Here is a 21,216-nt window from a genome sequence, read left to right as displayed (position 1 = left end):
TTTATTGAATTTTATTATCTCTTGAAGTTGTATCCATACTAGGCGTTGTCATTTGATTCATTGAACAATTTAATTAAAGACAGTGTTTGGATAATGTTTGGTAAAAAATCATTTTGTATGAGTTTATTCAAAAAGTATGCCAATAAAGTTGGCAAATAACTTCAATGTTATAAAAATCTTGCCAGAACACAACAGCGTCGTTTAACATAAACAATAACAAAATAAGTTTTATAATTTATATGGATTACTGTAAATTACTTTCTTAGAGTGGTTTTCAGGTTAAATATATCTATGAAGTAAACAATAAAACAATTAAGAGGTACTTTAAATTGAAAAAAAAAATTAATAAATGGCCAAGAGCATCGCACACCGCGCGCTTTTGTGCTAGCCGAATAAGGCAGATAAATAATAAAATAAGTAAATTAAAATTATTAGTTAGAAATTTTTCAAATTTTTGATAATTTTGAAATACTTTCAAAAACTCTTAAGATTTTAGAAAACTTATGTTTAAACTATGGATTAGAACAAGTTAGTCTGAAACAGATAATGTAAAAAGAAAAAATATGTATATCTAATCACTTAACTATAAAACAAAAAGAACTACATAAGTAAGAAAATAGTTTGTAATAAGTAGCTAAAAGTATCGCACACCGCGCGCAGAGCGCGCTTTTGTGCTAGCCAAATAAAGCAAATACTAATAAATAAAAATTAATAATAAAGTAAATAAAATTATAACTAAAATATTACAAATATAAAAAAAATTTAATATTTTCTACTATTTTTCAAATACTCTTAAAAATACTTCAAGATTTTAATAACTGCCGTTTAAACTAAGTATTAAAACAAAATTACTCCACTAATTTTAACTTTAAACAAATCTAAATTTGTTAACCTAAATTCTGCTTAAAAACTAAAATAAAACTACCGTTTTAACTAAGCATTAAGGATAATTGCTCTACTTGAAAGAAAAAATAATATTTTAACTTTAAACAAATCTGAATTCGTTAAGCTAAATTCCTTGCTCAGAAAGCTCGCTTTCTTTTGGTTTTGCTTTGCAAAAAAGGCCCGCTTCGCGCTCGATCTTGCTTTAACTTCCAGACCTTGAAAGCTTCGCTTTCTTTTTACGTCCCAACCTCAGAAAGCTCCGCTTTCTTTCGGTTTTGCTTTGCAAAAATAAGCACAACAGCGCGCTTCGCGCGATCTTGCTTTTACTTCCATGCCTCCAAGGCTTCGCTTTCATTGTGCGTCCCAACCTCAGAAAGCTCCGCTTTCTTTCGGTTTTGCTTCGCAAAATAAGCGCAACAGCGCGCTTTGCGCGAGATTGTGCGATCTTGCTTTCAGCCTCTCTACGAACTGCGGTTTTCGATTTAGTTATCCATCCCACCCACCCCAAAAAATTATATCCAATATATATTCTAAACTATTTTTTAAATTTCAGAAATTTCATGTTACGTCACTAACTCTTCCAGATGTTCATTTTAGTCGACATAAAATCGTTTAAAAATATGTATGAAAAATTTGCATAAAATTAGCATAACTTTTTTTTTTATTTCATGTTACGTCACTAACTCTTCCAGATGTTCGTTTTAGTCGACATAAAATCTTTTGTTAACCTAAATTCCTGCTCTAAAAACTACCGTTTTAACTATGCATTAAGGATAATTGCTTTATTTGAAAGAAAAAATAATATTTTAACTTTAAAAATATGTATAAAAAAATTGCATAAAATGAGCATAACTTTTTTTTTGATTTGATTATCAAATTTAATATCTTTGAAACGTTACTTTAAAATTACTGTAATGATGTTAATTCTTGATAAATAAAAGTGTTATACGTTTAAGAAATAAATAAAATATTACACAACTGTAATAACTAATAAATAAAACAAAGAAAGTCAATGTGATATAATAAAGCATCACTTTTGTTTTTTTGAAGTTTGATAAATCATTGCAATCTAGTATTGGTTTGAAAAAGAATAAATTTTATTTTTAGCTTAAGTTAGCAGCTTACTTAAAAATCTTAAAGTAAACATTAATGATTTTGTACAATAAACTAAAAAACGATAACGCTTTTAAATCAACTTTGGTTGAATTAAATTTCAAGTTATACTTTAAAACCACTAATTGCTTTAAGTTAGTTCAGTAGCTGGAACAATAATATTTTACTATAGGTTTTACAATAGGAAATTAGATAAAAATACATGACAATAAAATTATTAGTTTTATAGTAAGAGTATCACTAAAATTGTCTGTAATTTTTCTCTTTGAATAAGATTTTATTTATGACAGAAGAGCCCAACAAGGTGAACATTTGTTTTGTTATTAGCTTATGTCACTAGAAAGTCTCAACATTGGTTTTCCTCGTTAGTATTTAAGTTGGAAACTTTTATTGTTTAAACTAGACCTAAAATTAAATAGAATAATGTTTTAAGATATCATACGACAAGGATTTCAAATCTTTAGTTACAAATTAAAAAAAAAAGCTAAACCAAGTCTTACTATAATGTAAGAATGATAAAGAATATTAATTTACAACAATACTAGTATTGTAGTTTAATTTTTAAGTTATTTAACACAACTTTAATTCATAATTAAGTTGGCTAAGTTTGAGTTCAGACTTTATTTTCAAGCTATAAATTTATGTACTTAATCTTTACTACTAAAAAATAATAAATAAAGAAGACATTATTAAATCTAGTAAGTTTTAAAAAAGAAAGTTTTGTCAGCCATATATTTATTTCTACTGTTGGAGATTTAATTTTTTTTTTGACAAAAAACTGTTTTATTACCTACTTCGTTCATAACAAACTTATTGATTTACTTAAAATTCGATAAAGAATTTTTTAATTGCATCCAGTTTTTATAAAGTATGCTTAATGTGTGTATTTATTATTTGATAAACTTTTTAAATTTACTTTTACTACTTGAAAATCAATAAGTTTTTTTTTAGATTAACTTAAATTTATTTATTTTAATTTTAGGTTTATTTAACTTTAATTTTAGTCAATTTCATATTTAAAACACTCAACTAAAGTTTACTTAATATTATAATTAAGGTTTAAATCTATGAAAATTTAAGCCAAATTAACTGTTAGCCTAGAAACAAACATGATTATAAAATGTTTCATTCAGTATACAAAAACAATATATTGTAATGAACAAGTGTATTTCGTGTAAAAAGTCCGTTTGTTACACGAAAACATCACTGTAAAAAAATAAATTATAAATCCTAATTTTCAATACAAAATATCATCATCAGTATTGTTACAGATCAGAGTTGTCAAAGCACTCATAGCTGTTATACCATTTTAGCATTGAAACGTATAATTTTTTGTTAGTTTAAAAATTAATAAATTCAGCATTGCCTTTTCACAAATTTGTTGCAGACGTGTTAGCATCAGTTGGTTGGTTTTAAACGGAGCAGAAACAGAGCAAAGTGAGGTTATTTTCATCTAGAAAGGACAAAGTTTTGCCACATTGAGGTTTTATACACAAATCAGCCAGTAGTGTTAGTCTGTTACCGAATTCTGAGCTGCTCCGTTTGTAGTTCCTGTTTCACAGTGTGGGTATTAACCAGGGGCATGTTTCAATTGGTTTTATGTTTCCTGTGCGACTCCTGGAAAAAACTGGAATAAACATATTATAAAAGCAGCTGAATATTGTTTTCTTTTAACACAGTCTACTAAAGTTATATATTTAACAGTTTACTTTTTAAAGAATAAATCTATCATACATTTTTGCAAAAATGACGTATTTTTATAATATTTTATTAAAATAAAAATAAAAAATATATATAATATTATATTTCGTTGAAAAAAAAGCGTAGTTTAAAAAGTTTTTTTTTTTGTAGAAAAAAGTACACTCGAGCACATTTAAAAACAAAATATATAAAACTAGCCAATCAAAAGTATTTTTTAAAACAGTTTTTGATTGATTTTATAACTCCAATGGTTTCCTTTTTAGTGAGGAAACCATTGACCAGTTACCGGGTTGTTTTTTTACAACATTAGAAGAACCGTAGTTTTATAACTTATTTATATTTTCTTAAATTGTAAAATAATTGTTCACGTCTGCTACTAATTTTTCTTTAGTAAATATAATTTGTTTTATGAACTAAACTTGGTTTTTATTTAAATTTTTTCAACTGGAAAAGTTTGACTAACTAATTTACTTACTTATCGTTAAGTGTTTTTTCATTACTATAAAGATCGATTAAACAATAGTTTGATTAGTGCTTTGTTCTTAGTTACTTATGTACAAAAAGTTTTCGTTGTACATATTATATTCACAACTTATTATTTTACATTGTCAATTACAACACTTTGCTATTACTAAAGTTTATATTTCATGTATTTTACTAAAAGTTAAAGAACTGAAATGCTTATTAAAACTTTGCACTCTATTTTACTAGTTTTTCAAATTCAAACATTTTGATATGCCTGAGAAAGTGTTAGATAGTTAATTAGAAAAAGTTATCAAATCTGTTAAAAGCCATTTTTAAAAGCTATCATATAAAATACTCAACTATTTAACAAAATAATTGTGATACCCTAGTAAAATAGTTCTACACACGGACACTGGTATACACAAAGAAGCTAGTAGTGTAAGTCTATTACTTGAATCAGAAAGTTCACTTAAAAACTACTGAAAAAGTCTGAAAAAAAAGCTGAATTATCAAAATTTTTATAGCTTTTTTTATTTGTACCCTTATCCCTAACCTACCGTACACAAACATAACAAATATCAATCAAAAAATATATAAATAACTAAAAAAGCATGAAAAAAAGCTTCTTTTTTTTTGCTTACTCAGCTTTTTGTCAGCTCAGACTGACCGTTAAGTATACAAGCCTTTTGAATATATTACTGACTTTTCGTTCGGGCAGAAGTATCAGTGAGTTATATTTCAATGTGGTTCGCTTCTAGTTATATTTGTTTGCAACTCACTGTACACTGTTAGTACTAAGCTGCATATCTAAATAATTTTCATTTTTTAACTTGTTCAGTTACACTGTCTAACTTTTACTCGATGTTTTACTTTTGATTGTACCCGTGTCAATTTGTTGTGCTCTGTTTTACTCGCCTCGTTAAAGTTAGTAGATTATTTTATTCAAAGTGATTTTGTATACCTATTTGAAATGAGGTATACTTTACTCACTCATAACATATTACAGACAAAGTCCATAAATCTCCAAGCAGGGAAACTCCCAGACCAAGGCGGTCAGTCCAGACTAGGTAAAAGTCAGTTTTTTAGCGCTAAAAATAAAGCGTCAGTAAATATTTAAAATATTAAATTTAATCCTACTGCCGGGGATTTTATGACGCTAATCTGCTTTTTACCAAGTCTGGGTCAGCCCGTCCGATGGCAGCCTACAATATAAAGGGGAATAACCCTTCGTTTCAACTTTATCATAAATAAAATACCTTTTTTTTGTTTGAATACTCACATTATTTCTATTGGTTATTTATTACCTGAACTAAAACAAGTTGTCATTATAAGAACAGTGGTTAAAAAAATCCTTAAAAGTTTAGTAAATGACATTATAAATGAAAACAACGTTAGAAACACGTTAGAAACACTTATATATTTATCCGCTAGTTGGGAGCAAATATCCGACTTACATTTTAAATCAATGATTTACAACTAAACAATTATAAATTAACAACTAGATATTAACAGTTAAATTGACGGTAAAAGATTTTTTAGTTAATTAGTCTAAAACCTCTAGAAGTTAAAAAGGTAATTAATATTCATAAAACTCAAATAATTTTTATAAAAAACAAACATTATTAAACCTAACACTTAACTACATACACTTAAACAATGTCCATTTACTATTGAAAGTACATAAGCATTATTTTAGTTTTAATTTTTAGTATAATATTGAAACATTAATTTATAGATTAATTTTCACAAAAATAACTTAAACTATAACTGGGGTGATTTCTACTTATGTTAAAGCTTTATTAATGCAAAAGTTAAAGTATTTTTTTACAAGTTAAATAGTATAATTTAGATGTTAGCTTTTAAGTTTAATTTTCTATTTAAAAAGTTTAAGAAACAATCAGGAACATGTTATGCACATCACTTATTGTTTTTTAATTTATTTTAATTAACTTCACTAATAACAAAATAAATGTTTAAGTACTAAAAAAAGTTGTTTTTTTTTTTAAAGTGTTGTTTTAATTTGATTTAAAAAATAAAATAGAGTAACTTCTATTTGAAAGATATCAACACTTGATTTCCAAATGTTCAAAAGAAAAAGTTAATAAATCTACCTTAGACTGTTAATAAATAAAAAAACAACTTTAAGTTATATTAAAAACACGTTTTGTTTATGCTCTAAAATTTTTAAAAATAAAACGAAAAACATGAAAGAATTTAAATTTTGAACACATAAAGTAAACAAAAACATACGAAAATTTTGACTAAATGAGTATACAAACAAAATATGAACAAATGAACTTTGCTGCATGAGCTTAAACTGTTACTTATTTTTTTTAATGATAGGCATAACGTTTTTTCATAAAGTTGAAAGTCTTTATTGTCATTAGTATCTAACTTACAAAGAACAAGCAGTGAACGCATGATTTGAAATTGGAAGTTCTACACCTTCTTTGTTAATAGTACTAAAAAACTCACAAACTAATTAGAAATAACATATATAAATTAAAACTAATTTATTTGTAAGAAACACAATTAGTAAAAACGACAAGTAATTAACAAAATTAAATTTTTCAAACAAAAAAACAATTAAAACAAATTTGATTATTTAAGTATATTAATAGTAACTCTTGAATATTTGTCAGAACCAAGCTGATTATTTAAATTTGAATGATTTTTTTTAAAGTAATTTGTTTGTTATCATCTTTATCTTCTATTAGTTTCGACTCAGAGTTGTTTATCTTTTGTATCTGGTCATCGATAAATCAGCCGGAAAAGAGTTTTTTATTAAAATTTCTTTAATTTTTTGCTACTCGTTATTTTGTAGATCTTCTGAGACGAGATTTTTCTACTCATATTTATTTTAGAAATTTGAGTAATTCAAAAATTTCTCAAGTAAGTAAACCTTACAACGGTCTGTATATAAGTGAGAAACTTTCTTATATCATTGAAAATAAAACATTTAAACTAGAAAATAAATATCTTTCTACTCTTACTTAATTCACAAACATAATAACAATTAAAGTTTATTGCAAACAAAATACAAAATAGAAGTACTTTTCTGGCACGCTCTTCAGTATTTTTTCGTGTCAAAACAAGCTGAAATAATGATTTACTGATAAAAACTAATAAAACTAAGTATTTAAGAAAACAAATTAAATTTAACACAATAGTAATAATTAATAAATTAAGGCAATCGTTTAATCAGAAATAATATAAATGTAACACAACTTTACTAATCAACTAATTTAAGTTCAACGAATTAAACAAAATGGTCGAATAAACAGATTTCTTTTGTTTACAGAGATCTGGCTTTAAGCTTAAAATGTATATAGCTTCTAAAGTTTTTAGGTGAAATTCATTACGAGCAACTGATATTATTTTGAAGTTATCCACTTTATAGTTTTCGATACACTTAGGATTAGTAATCAGGTGTTGGCCAATCGCTGAACTACTATTTAGTTTTTTCAAATCATCAAATTTCTTTTCCTCGTTACATGACTTTATCTTGTTTAAAAGGTACCCACCCTAAACACCAGCAATGTAATTTATAAATTTGTATGTTTATGTAAAAAAACATACGTGGTTAGAACGAGTAACAATTTGATTTCAAGAATTAACCAACACATACCAAAAAACCTTTTAAACAACATAAAGTCATGTAACGAGGAAAAGAAATTTGATGATTATAAAAAAACTAAATAGTAGTTCAGCGATTGGCCAACAACAAACAAAACTTCAACAATATTAGTATTGTAGTTTAATTTTTAAGTTATTTAACACAACTTTAATTCATAACTAAGTTGGCTAAGTTTGACTTCAGACTTTATTTTCAAGCTATAAATTTATGTACTTAACCTTTACTACTAAAAAATATTGAATAAAGAAGACATTATTAGTTCTATTATGTTTTATAAAGAAAGTTTTGTCAGCCATATATTTATTTCTACTGTTGGAGATTTAATTTTTTTATTGACAAAAACTGTTTTATTACCTACTTCGTTCATAACAAACTCATTGATTTACTTAAAATTCAATAAAGATTTTTTTAATTGCGTCCAGTTTTTATAAAGTATGCTTAATGGGTGTTTTTATTATTTGATAAACTTTTTAAATTTACTTTTACTACACAAAACTCAATAAGTTTTTTTTAGATTAACTCAAATTTGTTTATTTTTAATTTTAGTTTTATTTAATTTTAATTTTAGTCAATTTTATATTTAAAACACTCAACTAAAGTTTACTTAATATTATAATTAAGCTTTAAATCTATTAAAATTTAAGCCAAATTAACTGTTAGCCTAGAAACAAACGTGATTATAAAATTTTTCATTCAATATACAAAAACAATATATTGTAATGAACAAGTGTATTTCGTGTAAAAAGTCCGTTTGTTACACGAAAACACCACTGTCAAAAAATAAATTATAAATCCTAACTTTTCAATACAAAATATCATCATCAGTATTGTTACAGATCAGAGTTGTCAAAGCGCTCATAATTATTATACCATTTTAGCATTGAAGCGTATAGTTTTTTGTTAGTTTTAAGTTAACAAATTCAGCATTGCCTTTTCACAAATTTGTTGCAGACGTGTTAGCATCAGTTGGTTGGTTTTAAACGGAGCAGAAACAAAGCAATGTGAGGTTATTTTCATCTAGAAAGCACAAAGTTTGCCACAGTGAGGTTTTATACACAAATCAGCCAGTAGTGTTAGTCTGTTACCGAATTCTGAGCTTCTCCGTTTGTAGTTCCTGTTTCACAGTGTTGGTATTAACCAGGGGCATGTTTCAATTGGTTTTATGTTTCCTGTGCGACTCCTGGAAAAAACTGGAATAAACATATTATAAAAGCAGCTAAATATTGTTAACTTTTAACACAGTTTACTAAAGTTATATATTTAACAGTTTACTTTTTAATGAGTAAATCTATCATATATTTTCATATCATACTTAACCTTTACTACTAAGAAATATTAAATAAAGAAGACAATATTCTAGTAAGTTTTAAAAAAGAAAGTTTTGTCAGCCATATATTTATTTCTACTGTTGTAGATTTAATTTTTTTTATTGACAAAAAACTGTTTTATTACATACTTCGTTAATAACAAACTCATTGATTTACTTAAAATTCGATAAAGAATTTTTTAATTGCATCCAGTTTTCATAAAGTATGCTTAATGTGTGTATTTATTATTTGATAAAATTTTTAAATTTACTTTTACCACACAAAAATCAATAAGTTTTTTTTAAGATTAACTTAAATTTATTTATTTTAATTTTAGGTTTATTTAACTTTAATTTTAGTCAATTTCATATTTAAAACACTCAACTAAAGTTTACTTAATATTATAATTAAGCTTTAAATCTATGAAAATTTAAGCCAAATTAGCTGTTAGCCAAGAAACAAACGTGATTATAAAATGTTTCATACGATATACAAAAACAATATATTGTAATGAACAAGTGTATTTCGTGTAAAAAGTCCGTTTGTTACACGAAAACACCACTATCAAAAAATAAATTATAAATCCTATTTTTTCAATACAAAATATTATCATCAGTATTGTTACAGATCAGAGTTGTCAAAGCGCTCATAATTATTATACCATTTTAGCATTGAAGCGTATAACTTTTTGTTAGTTTTAAGTTAACGAGTTCAGCATTGCCTTTTCACAAATTTGTTGCAGACGTGTTAGCATCAGTTGGTTGGTTTTAAACGGAGCAGAAACAAAGCAATGTGAGGTTATTTTCATCTAGAAAGCACAAGTTTTGTCACTGTGAGGTTTTATACACAAAGCAGCCAGTAGTGTTAGTCTGTTACCGAATTCTGAGCTGCTCCGTTCGTAGTTCCTGTTTCACAGTGTGGGTATTAACCAGGGGCATGTTTCAATTGGTTTTATGTTTCCTGTGCGACACCTGGAAAAAACTGGAATAAACATATTATAAAACCAGCTGAATATTGTTTTCTTTTAACACAGTTTAATAAAGTTATATATTTAACAGTTTACTTTTTAATGAGTAAATCTATAATATATTTGTACAAAAATGACGTATTTTTATAACATTTTATTAAAAAAAAAATATAAAATATATAAAATTTTATTTCGTTGAAAAAAAGCGTAGTTTAAAAAGTTTTATTTTTGTAGAAAAAAGTACATTCGAGCACATTTAAAAACAAAATATATAAAACTAGCCAATCAAAAGTGTTTTTTAAAACAGTTTTTGATTGATTTTATAACTCCAATGGTTTCCTTTTTAGTAAGGAAACCATTGACCAGTTATCGGGTTGTTTTATTTTTACAACATTAGAAGAACCGTAGTTTTATAACTTATTTATACTTCCTTAAATTGTAAAATAATTGTGCACGTCTGCTAATAGTAAATATAGTTTGTTTTATGAACTAAACTTGAATTTTATTTAAATTTTTTCAACTGGAAAAGTTTGACTAACTAATTTACTTACCTATCGTTAAGTGTTTTTTCATTACTATAAAGAAGGATTAAACAATAGTTTGATTAGTGCTTTGTTCTTAGTTACTTATGTATAAAAGTTTTCGTTGTACATATTATATTCGCAACTTATTATTTTACATTGTCAATTACAACAGGACTAAAGTTTATATTTCATGTATTTTACTAAAAGTTAAGGAACTGAAATACTTATTAAAACTTTGCACTCTATTTTACTAATTCTTTAAAATCAAACATTTTGATATGCCTGAGAAAATGTTAGATAGTTATGTTGAAAACGTTATGAAATCTGTTAAAAACCATTTTTAAAAGCTATCATATAAAATACTCAACTATTTAACAAAATAATTGTGATACCCTACTAAAATAGTTCTACACACGGACATTGGTATACACAAAGAAGCTAATAGTGTAAGTCTATTATTTGAATCAGAAAGTTCACTTAAAGATTGCTGAAAAAATCTGAAAAAAAAAGCTGAATTATCAAAATATTTAAAGCTTTTTTTTTATTTGTACCCTTATCCCTAACCTACCGTACACAAACATATCAAAAATCAATCAAAAAAATATATAAATAACTAAAATAACATGAAAAAAGCTTCTTTTTTTTGCTTACTCAGCTTATTGTCAGCTCAGACTGACCGTCAAGCATACAAGCCTTTTGAATCTGTTACTGACTTTTCGTTCGGGCAGAAGTATCAGTAAGTTATATTTCAATGTGGTTCGCTTCTAGTTATATTTGTTTGCAACTTACTGTACACTGTTAGTACTAAGCTGCATATCTAAATAATTTTCATTTTTTAACTTGTTTAGTTACACTGTCTAACTTTTACTCGATGTTTTACTTTTCATTGTACCCGTGTCAATTTGTTGTGCTCTGTTTTACTCGTCTTAACAAAATTAGTAGATTAATTTATTCAAAGTGATTTTGTGTACCTATTTGAATGAGGTACACTTTACTCACTCATAACATACTACAAACAAAGTCGATAAGTCTAAAAGCAGGGAAACTTCCAGGCCAAGGCGGTCAGTCCAGACTTGGTAAAAGTCAGTTTTTTAGCGCTAAAAATATCCCCGTCAGTAAATAGTTAAAATATTAAACTAAATCCTACTGCCGGGGATTTTATAACGCTAGTCAACTTTTTACCAAGTCTGGGTCAGCCCGTCCGATGGCAGCCTACAATATATAGGGGAATAACCCTTTGTTTCAACTTTACCATAAATAAAATACTTTTTTTTTGTTTGAATACTCACATTATTTATATTGGTTATTTATTACCTGAACTAAAACAAGTTGTCATTATAAGAACGTTGGTTAAAAAAAATCCTTAAAAGTTTAGTAAATGACATTATAAATGTCATTAATTTAACCAACGTTAGAAACACTTATATATTTATCCGCTAGTTGAGAGCAAATATCCGACTTATATTTTAAATCAATGATTTACAACTAAACAAACAAAAATTAACAACTAGATATTAACAGTTAAATTGACGGTAAAAAATGCTTTAATTAATTAGTCTAAAACCTCTAGAAGTTAAAAAGGTAATTAATATTCTTAAAACTCAAACAAGTTTTTATAATAAACAAACACTATTAAACCTAACACTTAACTTCATACACTTAAACAATGTACATTTATTATTGAAAGTACATAAGCATAAGCAAATATTTTTAACTTAACTTGTTCAGTTACACTTTGCTTATTCTAGTTTTACTTGACATTTTGTTTTCAATTATACCCGTGTCAATTTGTTGTGCTCTGTTTTACTCGCCTTGTTAAAATTAGTAGATTAATTTGTTTAAAGTGTTTTTTTTTACTCCTATTTAGATAAAATATACTTTGCTCACTCATAACATAATATGTACAAAGTTTATAAGTCTCCAAGCAGGGAAACTCCCAGGCCAAGACGGTCAGTCCAGACTTGGTAAAAGTCAGATTTTTAGTGCTAAAAAATCTCGGCAGTGGGTAATTAATCAGGGTTTCCCAAACTTTTTTACAAATGGTCCCCTTTAGAGAAATAAAAAAAGCCATGGTTCCCTTCAACAAAATTACTCAAAAACTACCATAATACCATAAAACACCTAAAATCTTTTTTTCTATGCTCGTCATCAGCAACTCCAGAATATCTAGTGCATGTTGCAAATTATGACCTCATGCCCCCCCCCCTGTAACTCCCTTGCCGCTCATGGCCCCCAATGGGGCCACTTGGCCCACTTTAGAAAACCCTGATTTGTATCCTACTGCCGGGGATTTTATAACGCTAATCTGCTTTTTACCAAGTCTGGGTCAGCCCGTGTGATGGCGGACAACAGTATAAAGGGGAACAACCCTTCGTTTCAATTTCATTACAAAAATATTACTTTAATTTCTTATTTGAATGTTCATATTGTTTCATTTGGTTATATCTTACCGGAACTAAAACAAGTTGTCATCGTAAGAACAACTAGCTAAAACAATTCTTTAGAAGTTTAATATGTGAAATTATAAATGTGATTAATTTAACCAACGTTAGAAACACTTATTTATTTATCCGCTAGTTGGGAGCAAATATCCGACTCACATTTTAAATCAATGATTTACAACTAAACAAACATAAATTAACAACTAGATATTAACAGTTAAATTGACGATTAAATATGCTTTAATTAATTAGTCTAAAACCTCTAGAAGTTAAAAAGATAATTAATATTCATAAAACTCAAACAAGTTTTTATAATAAACAAACACCATTAAACCTAACACTTAACTACATTCACTTAAACAATGTACATTTATTATTGAAAGTACATAGGCATTATTTAAATTTTTAGTATAATATTAAAACATTAATTTATAGATTAGTTTTCACAAAAATAACTTGGATGATATCTACTTATGCTAAAGCTTTATTAATGCAAAAATTTAAGTATTTTTTTACAAATAAATAGTATATTTAGTTATTAGCTTTTAAGCTTAATTTTGTTAATGAATAATAAACAAGTTTGTTACTACTGAGCGGGAAAAGTATGAAAAAAAAACTTAAGATTTTACAAATGATACTTTATTATGACGTAACAATATATTGTTTGCATACTTATAAAACGTAAATTGAATACTTTTTCGAAGTAAAATGAAATTAAACGCTAAAATAGCTAAAGCAAATAAGTCGACTTCTCGACTAAAACCGACCGGATTAGCGAGGAAGCACTGTACTGGAATAACTCTGTACATACAATGTCAAATATCTTAGAATGTGCTATAAAATAAATAAAGTGTTTTATAGTTTTGTAACAAAAAAATTTTCAAAGTATAAACAATGTTTTTAGATAAAAAACACAAATTTATAAGTTTATGTAAACTTTCATTGTTTTTATTTAGCAATGAGATTTTTTTAGTTATAATTTTGACAACTGCATAAAAAAACTGTTTAAGGTTTAAGTACTGTACATATACGACAATAAACGTTATTTTAATTTATACTTTGACACTTCGCTTTTTGAACTAGTGGTAAAAAACAAGTGAAAATAGTTTCAGTATGTATATTAAAATAATCAAACTGTTTAAACAGACCATTCACTGCAGGTAATTTGCAAATGACTAAAAATGTGGAGTGCAAAGATTTTGGAAAGTTGAAATTTGGCCCGCGAACACCAACTACTTACCGATCGCTGTAATAACTAACCTGGCGATTCTACAACAACTTTCGCAGGACTGGCATCATGCAGGTAATATTAAACACTTGTGCTGAAATAATTTTCCTCATTATTAAAAAACTATAGCTGTTATGTTCATAGTGGTAATATTGTTGTGAATTTTTTTGATTTTATGTGAACCATTTCTTCTACTCCCTCCTCCTATTTTTTATTTGTTTCTGCTTTAACAATAAGCTTTGTTAAGTTTAAAACGATAAATAAAATGCCACAGAGTATGTAAAAATTAAATCAATTGTATTTATAAAGCAAGTATAAAGTTTATAAAAGTTTAGAGAAAGCTTTTATTGAATTTTATTATCTCTTGAAGTTGTATCCATACTAGGCGTTGTCATTTGATTCATTGAACAATTTAATTAAAGACAGTGTTTGGATAATGTTTGGTAAAAATTCGTTTTGTATGAGTTTATTCAAAAAGTATGCCAATAAAGTTGGCAAATAACTTCAAAGTTATAAAAACCTTGCCAGAACACAACAGCGTCGTTTAACATAAACAATAACAAAATAAGTTTTATAATTTATATGGATTACTGTAAATTACTTTCTTAGAGTGGTTTTCAGGTTAAATATATCTATGAAGTAAACAATAAAACAATTAAGAGGTACTTTAAATTGAAAAAAGATTTTAATAAATGGCCAAGAGCATCGCACACCGCGCGCAAAGCGCGCTTTTGTGCTAGCCGAATAAGGCAGATAAATAATAAAATAAGTAAATTAAAATTATTAGTTAGAAATTTTTCAAATTTTTGATAATTTTGAAATACTTTCAAAAACTCTTAAGATTTTAGAAAACTTATGTTTAAACTATGGATTAGAACAAGTTAGTCTGAAACAGATAATGTAAAAAGAAAAAAATATATATATCTAATCACTTAACTATAAAACAAAAAGAACTACATAAGTAAGAAAATAGTTTGTAATAAGTAGCTAAAAGTATCGCACACCGCGCGCAGAGCGCGCTTTTGTGCTAGCCTAATAAAGCAAATACTAATAAATAAAAATTAATAATAAAGTAAATAAAATTATAACTAAAATATTACAAATATAAAAAAATTTAATATTTTCTACTATTTTTCAAATACTCTTAAAAATACTTCAAGTTTTTAATAACTGCCGTTTAAACTAAGTATTAAAACAAAATTACTCCACTAATTTTAACTTTAAATAAATCTAAATTTGTTAACCTAAATTCTGCTTAAAAACTAAAATAAAACTACCGTTTTAACTAAGCATTAAGGATAATTGCTCTACTTGAAAGAAAAAATAATATTTTAACTTTAAACAAATCTGAATTCGTTAAGCTAAATTCCTGGCTCAGAAAGCTCGCTTTCTTTTGGTTTTGCTTTGCAAAAAGGGCCCGCTTCGCGCTCGATCTTGCTTTAACTTCCAGAGCTTGAAAGCTTCGCTTTCTTTTTACGTCCCAACCTCAGAGAGCTCCGCTGTCTTTCGGTTTTGCTTTGCAAAGATAAGCACAACAGCGCGCTTCGCGCGCGATTGTGCGATCTTGCTTTAACTTCCATGCCTCAAAAGCTTCGCTTTCATTGTACGTCCCAACCTCAGAAAGCTCCGCTTTCTTTCGGTTTTGCTTCGCAAGATGGGCACAACAGCGCGCTTTGCGCGCGATTGTGCGATCTTGCTTTCAGCCTCTCTTCGAACTGCGGTTTTCGATTTAGTTATCCATCCCACCCACCCCAAAAATTATATCCAATATATATTCTAAACTATTTTTTAAATTTCAGAAATTTCATGTTACGTCACTAACTCTTCCAGATGTTCATTTTAGTCGACATAAAATCGTTTAAAAATATGTATGAAAAATTTGCATAAAATTAGCATAACTTTTTTTTTTATTTCATGTTACGTCACTAACTCTTCCAGATGTTCGTTTTAGTCGACATAAAATCTTTTGTTAACCTAAATTCCTGCTCTAAAAACTACCGTTTTAACTATGCATTAAGGATAATTGCTTTATTTGAAAGAAAAAATAATATTTTAACTTTAAAAATATGTATAAAAAATTTGCATAAAATGAGCATAACTTTTTTTTTGATTTGATTATCAAATTTAATATCTTTGGAACGTTACTTTAAAATTACTGTAATGATGTTAATTCTTGATAAATAAAAGTGTTATACGTTTAAGAAATAAATAAAATATTACACAACTGTAATAACTAATAAATAAAACAAAGAAAGTCAATGTGCTATAATAAAACATCACTTTTGTTTTTTTGAAGTTTGATAAATCATTGCAATCTAGTACTGGTTTGAAAAAGAATAAATTTTATTTTTAGCTTAAGTTAGCAGCTTACTTAAAAATCTTAAAGTAAACATTAATGATTTTGTACAATAAACTAAAAAACGATAACGCTTTTAAATCAACTTTGGTTGAATTAAATTTCAAGTTATACTTTAAAAGTTCAAAATTTACCCAAAATTAAAAAGCAGTAAAAGTTGTTTAAAGCAAATTAAGTAAAACAAGCTACAATAGTTATACATATAAATTGTAACGCTTTTCTTATGAAATAATTTTAGAAAATAGTCAATTCTAGTTCTGTTGATCATCTCGAACATTTAAACATTATTATCAAAATCTCTTTAATCACAAGTTCAAAAATTATATGAATAAATTGTATATAGCTTGACTTTTATTTTTGACTTTGGTTGGTCTACTTGAATGCCCTTGTTCATGCACTTTTCATGACCAGTATATATATATTAAAGGGAGCATAACTACTTTTTATATTCTGTAGGTTGATATGAAAAATACTACCAATGAAAGTGGTTGGATAGAAACCTCAAATTAGCTTCTTTGTCCGAAATTAAAAAGTTCAATTCAAAAAACAGCAGACCCACATTAGATGCTTCAACTACCCAATAATATAATTCAAGAGGTTTGAAACTTGTTTTTTAGAATATGTTTTAATGCTAAAAGCATTTTTAAATGGTTAAGCTGAAATTTTAAACTCTGTAAAAATTTTTAAATTACCTTTATACATGTCTTGTAATTTACGATAACAGTATGTATTATTATGAACAAGTTGTTGTGTATCCTAGAGGTTTTGCAATCTTTATTAAGATTTAAGTGTAAAATCACAAACTTCAGAGCTAGGTATACTTGATATATTGAAATAGTTTGTTCTTAGTGTTTTATTTCATCTGAGTTTTTAGGAAATGAAAACTTTTTAGAGATGTTTTTTATTTATTAGTTTAGTACATATTTGTAGTTTTATCACTCACAGTTTTTTCTAAAAAGTTAAACTTAATATATTTTTAAACAAAGAACATGTTCCTCTATTGTTTTATCATTTTATTAGAATTATAGTTTTATCAATCACTGATTTGTGTAAAAGTCTTAACAATTAGATAAAGTATTGTTTTTTAACTTAAAATGTGCTTAAAATCTCCTGTTTAATTCTATTTTTTTGTTGTATTAAACTATAAGAGTGTGTTAATCTACTTTAAATTGAACAAAAAGATATATTTTTGCTGTTTTTGTTTTCTACATGTTAATAACAAATCAAACATATAACATTTTAACGAACATTTTTATATAATTTTATGTTGAAAAGGTAAAATTTTCAAAAGAAATTTCCTTCTTGTGTGAATTTTCTTTTAACTTTGATGCTACTTTAAGCTTTTTTAAAGAAGTAGGTGACTCTAAAAAAAAGTAACTGTTTAAAGCAATTTAGTTTTTGATTGCATTAAAAGTTTCTTTACTTTTTAAGTCAACTTAAATATCGACAAAAAGGTTATTATTTAGTGTTTTTTTATACTTATTTTTATTAAACTACATTTAAATAAGTTTATGTTTAAAAATTGATTTCAAAATGTTTTGTTTTAATTGATTTTAATATTTATGTAGAACAAACAAAATTACTCAAGCTTGCAATATAAAATGCATTTTAAAGCTTAGTTATTTAAAACTTATTTGAAAGTTGTATTGTAGTAAGTTATTTGAAACATGTAGTTTAATTTTTTTAATCTCAGAAGAAAAAAAACTTCTAAAACGGAATTCATATATACTATATGATCAAAAATGTTGTGTAGTAAATTTTAAATTAATTAGATTAAAGGAACATAGCTTATTGTTAATTATTGTATATAAGTAAGCTCATGTAATGTTTTAAAACATTTAATATTAAATTTGTTTTTTTTATAAATCTCTGTTTTTTGTTACATCATTGGTAATATATGAATGCTTTAAACTAATTATTTTTTTTACCTTGTACATTGGAGGTTAAGTGTGTAATCTTTCAATTAATGTTGTAGTTTTTGATATTCAATTTTATATGAGTGTAAAAAGTATTTTAAGCCATATCTTCCCATCGATTTTATTTATTTTTAAAATTATGGACAAAAGTTAGTTTTTTATTACACACTGAAAGTTTTTAATTCAATTTTTAAAACTATAATTTTAAGCTCTACATTTTGATTAAAATTTAACTATTATGAATACCAGTGTAGATACTATTCTTAATCAAATTTTTTTCATTTTCACTTAGCTAATGACTTAAAACTATTAGAACAAGAATGTAAATAGCATATATATTTTTTAAATAATTTTAATAAATAACAATGTAAGTAATTTTTAAAATAGCTTTAATCCATATGTTTTCTCATTTTTATGATGAACATAAAGGATTATAAGACCAGCTTTAAATTAAAAATAAAGCTTATATGTATCTTTCATTAATAAATAGATTTTACTGTTTTTAGGGTGTATTCACACTTTTAGTTTTGCTAAGTTACAAATAATAAACTGTTTCTTAACTTTTTCAGTTTGTATATTGGCATTTACTTTTTTTTGATTTTTATTTGTAAAAAAGCTTTAGTTTTTATTATTCTTTTTAAAGCGTTTTTTGTAAATTAACTTATACCATTTGAATTTTTTTTTGAAATCTAAAAAATAATCAATAAAAAATAACCGTTAATCGGAAATTCTATTTTCTATGATTCAGTTTTAATAAGTGCCAATAAAAGTATCTATTTTCTTTTTCAATAGCTTTAATCCTTATATTTTTCATTGTTATGATGAACAAAAAATATTATAAGACCAGCTTAAATTTAAATAAAAATTCTTCTATGTATACTGTTGTTGTTAAATATATTTTACTGTCTATAGGGTTAATTTACAATTTTTTTAAAAGTTAACCATTTAAAACTTTTACATAACTTTCACATGTTATAAAAATGTTAATTATGAAAAAGCCTTATTTTCTTTTTACTGAGAGCTTATAAATGTTAAAGGTAATGTAAAATAGTTTAGGTATTGATAAAAATGTAAACATTGAATGCAATATTTATTACAAATAAGGTAAGTTTTTAATAAAGAAACAAAAGTATTTAGGGAATTTTTTGTTTTTAAAAGCATAAGTATTTAGTTATATAAATTTAGTTTTAAAATATCGCTAAAACTGCAAACTAGCGAATGGTTTTTGTTGATTAGACCATTTAATGTTAATGTAGTTTTTGCATTGTATCATAATATTTTTTAATATATTTCGTTCAAGTATATTAAATAGAAGTTAATGAATTAAAAATAACTACATTTAAAAAAAGTTTTTAAGTTTAATTTACTTAGCAAAAAATAGAAAAAAACTATTAACACAATTTCTTAAAATGCAAACTTAAGCAGCAGTGCAAACTCATAACTTGCACATTTAACCGAATGTGCGAACTCACAAAATTCTCCATTTAGAAATAATTATTAGTTTTATAAACAAAAAATTATAATTTTTGAAAGTAGCTTTTCAATCACCTAAAAACAGTATAGGAAGTTGCTCTGCTCTGATGCAAAGGCTTTAGTTTTAGTATTTAGTCATGAAAAAGTTTACTTTCATAAACTTTAAATTTGTGAGAAAAGCACTATACTATAACTTTTTAATAGTAAGCTAAGCATTCATTGATATTCAAAGTAAGTCAAACTTAGCTCTTGTGAGATACCAAACGGTTAAAATATTTTGTATGTCAAGTTTTCATTGAAAATTATATAAGGGCAAAAATAGCTATAAAATTCTGGCAACTGTGGAGTCGTATATTTCAAAACATGATATCATTATCAGTGTTGTTACAGACTAGAGTTGTCAAAACTCTAATAGTTGTTTTAATATTTGAGCACTGAAGCGTACAAACTGTGTTTGTTTTAATGAAGAGTCTCACGCTCGACTAAATACAGCAATGCCTTTTCGAAAATTAGCTGCAGACATACTAGCAGCAGTTGTTAGTTGGTTTTAAGTTAAAAAATGAAGTTATTTTCAGCAAGAAAAGTTTGTTGTGATTCTGTTGTTTGGATTCTGAAATATGAGCTGCTCTGTTTGTAGCTCCTGTTTCACAGTGTAGGTATTAACCATGGGCGGTGTTTGACTAGGTTCCTGTGCGACCCCTAAAAACAATAAAATAAGCAAAAAGCGGTTAAGTATGGTTTTCTTTTAGCACACGTTACTAAAGTTATATATTTAACGGTTACTTTTTTAAGTGTGTCAAACATTTTGATAAGCCTGAGAAAATTTTAGACAGTTATGTAGTAAAATGTTTCAAAGTTTGTTATAATTCATTATCAATAGCTATCAAACAAAATACTCAATTATTTAAAAAGATAATTGTGATACCCAAGTAAAATAATTCTAGACACGGACACTGGTATACACAAAGAAGCTAGTAATGTAAGTCTATTCTTTAAATTAAAAAGTTCACTTATATGTCAGTAAGAGCTGAAAACGGCTGATAGAAAGCTCAGTAAGTATTTTTTTAAAGCTTTTTTTTATATCCCTATCCATAACCTGCTTTACCCAAACATATTAAAAAATAATCAAAAAGTAGATTTTAAATAACAATTAAAAATAACCTGAATAAAAACTTCTTTTTTTTTGCTTACTTAGCTTTTTGT

This window comes from Thalia democratica, chromosome 8 (assembly GCF_965202585.1).
Source record: "Thalia democratica chromosome 8, ktThaDemo2.hap1.1, whole genome shotgun sequence".
In the NCBI taxonomy this organism is placed as follows: domain Eukaryota; kingdom Metazoa; phylum Chordata; class Thaliacea; order Salpida; family Salpidae; genus Thalia; species Thalia democratica.
Note: the sequence above shows the minus strand (reverse complement) of the source record.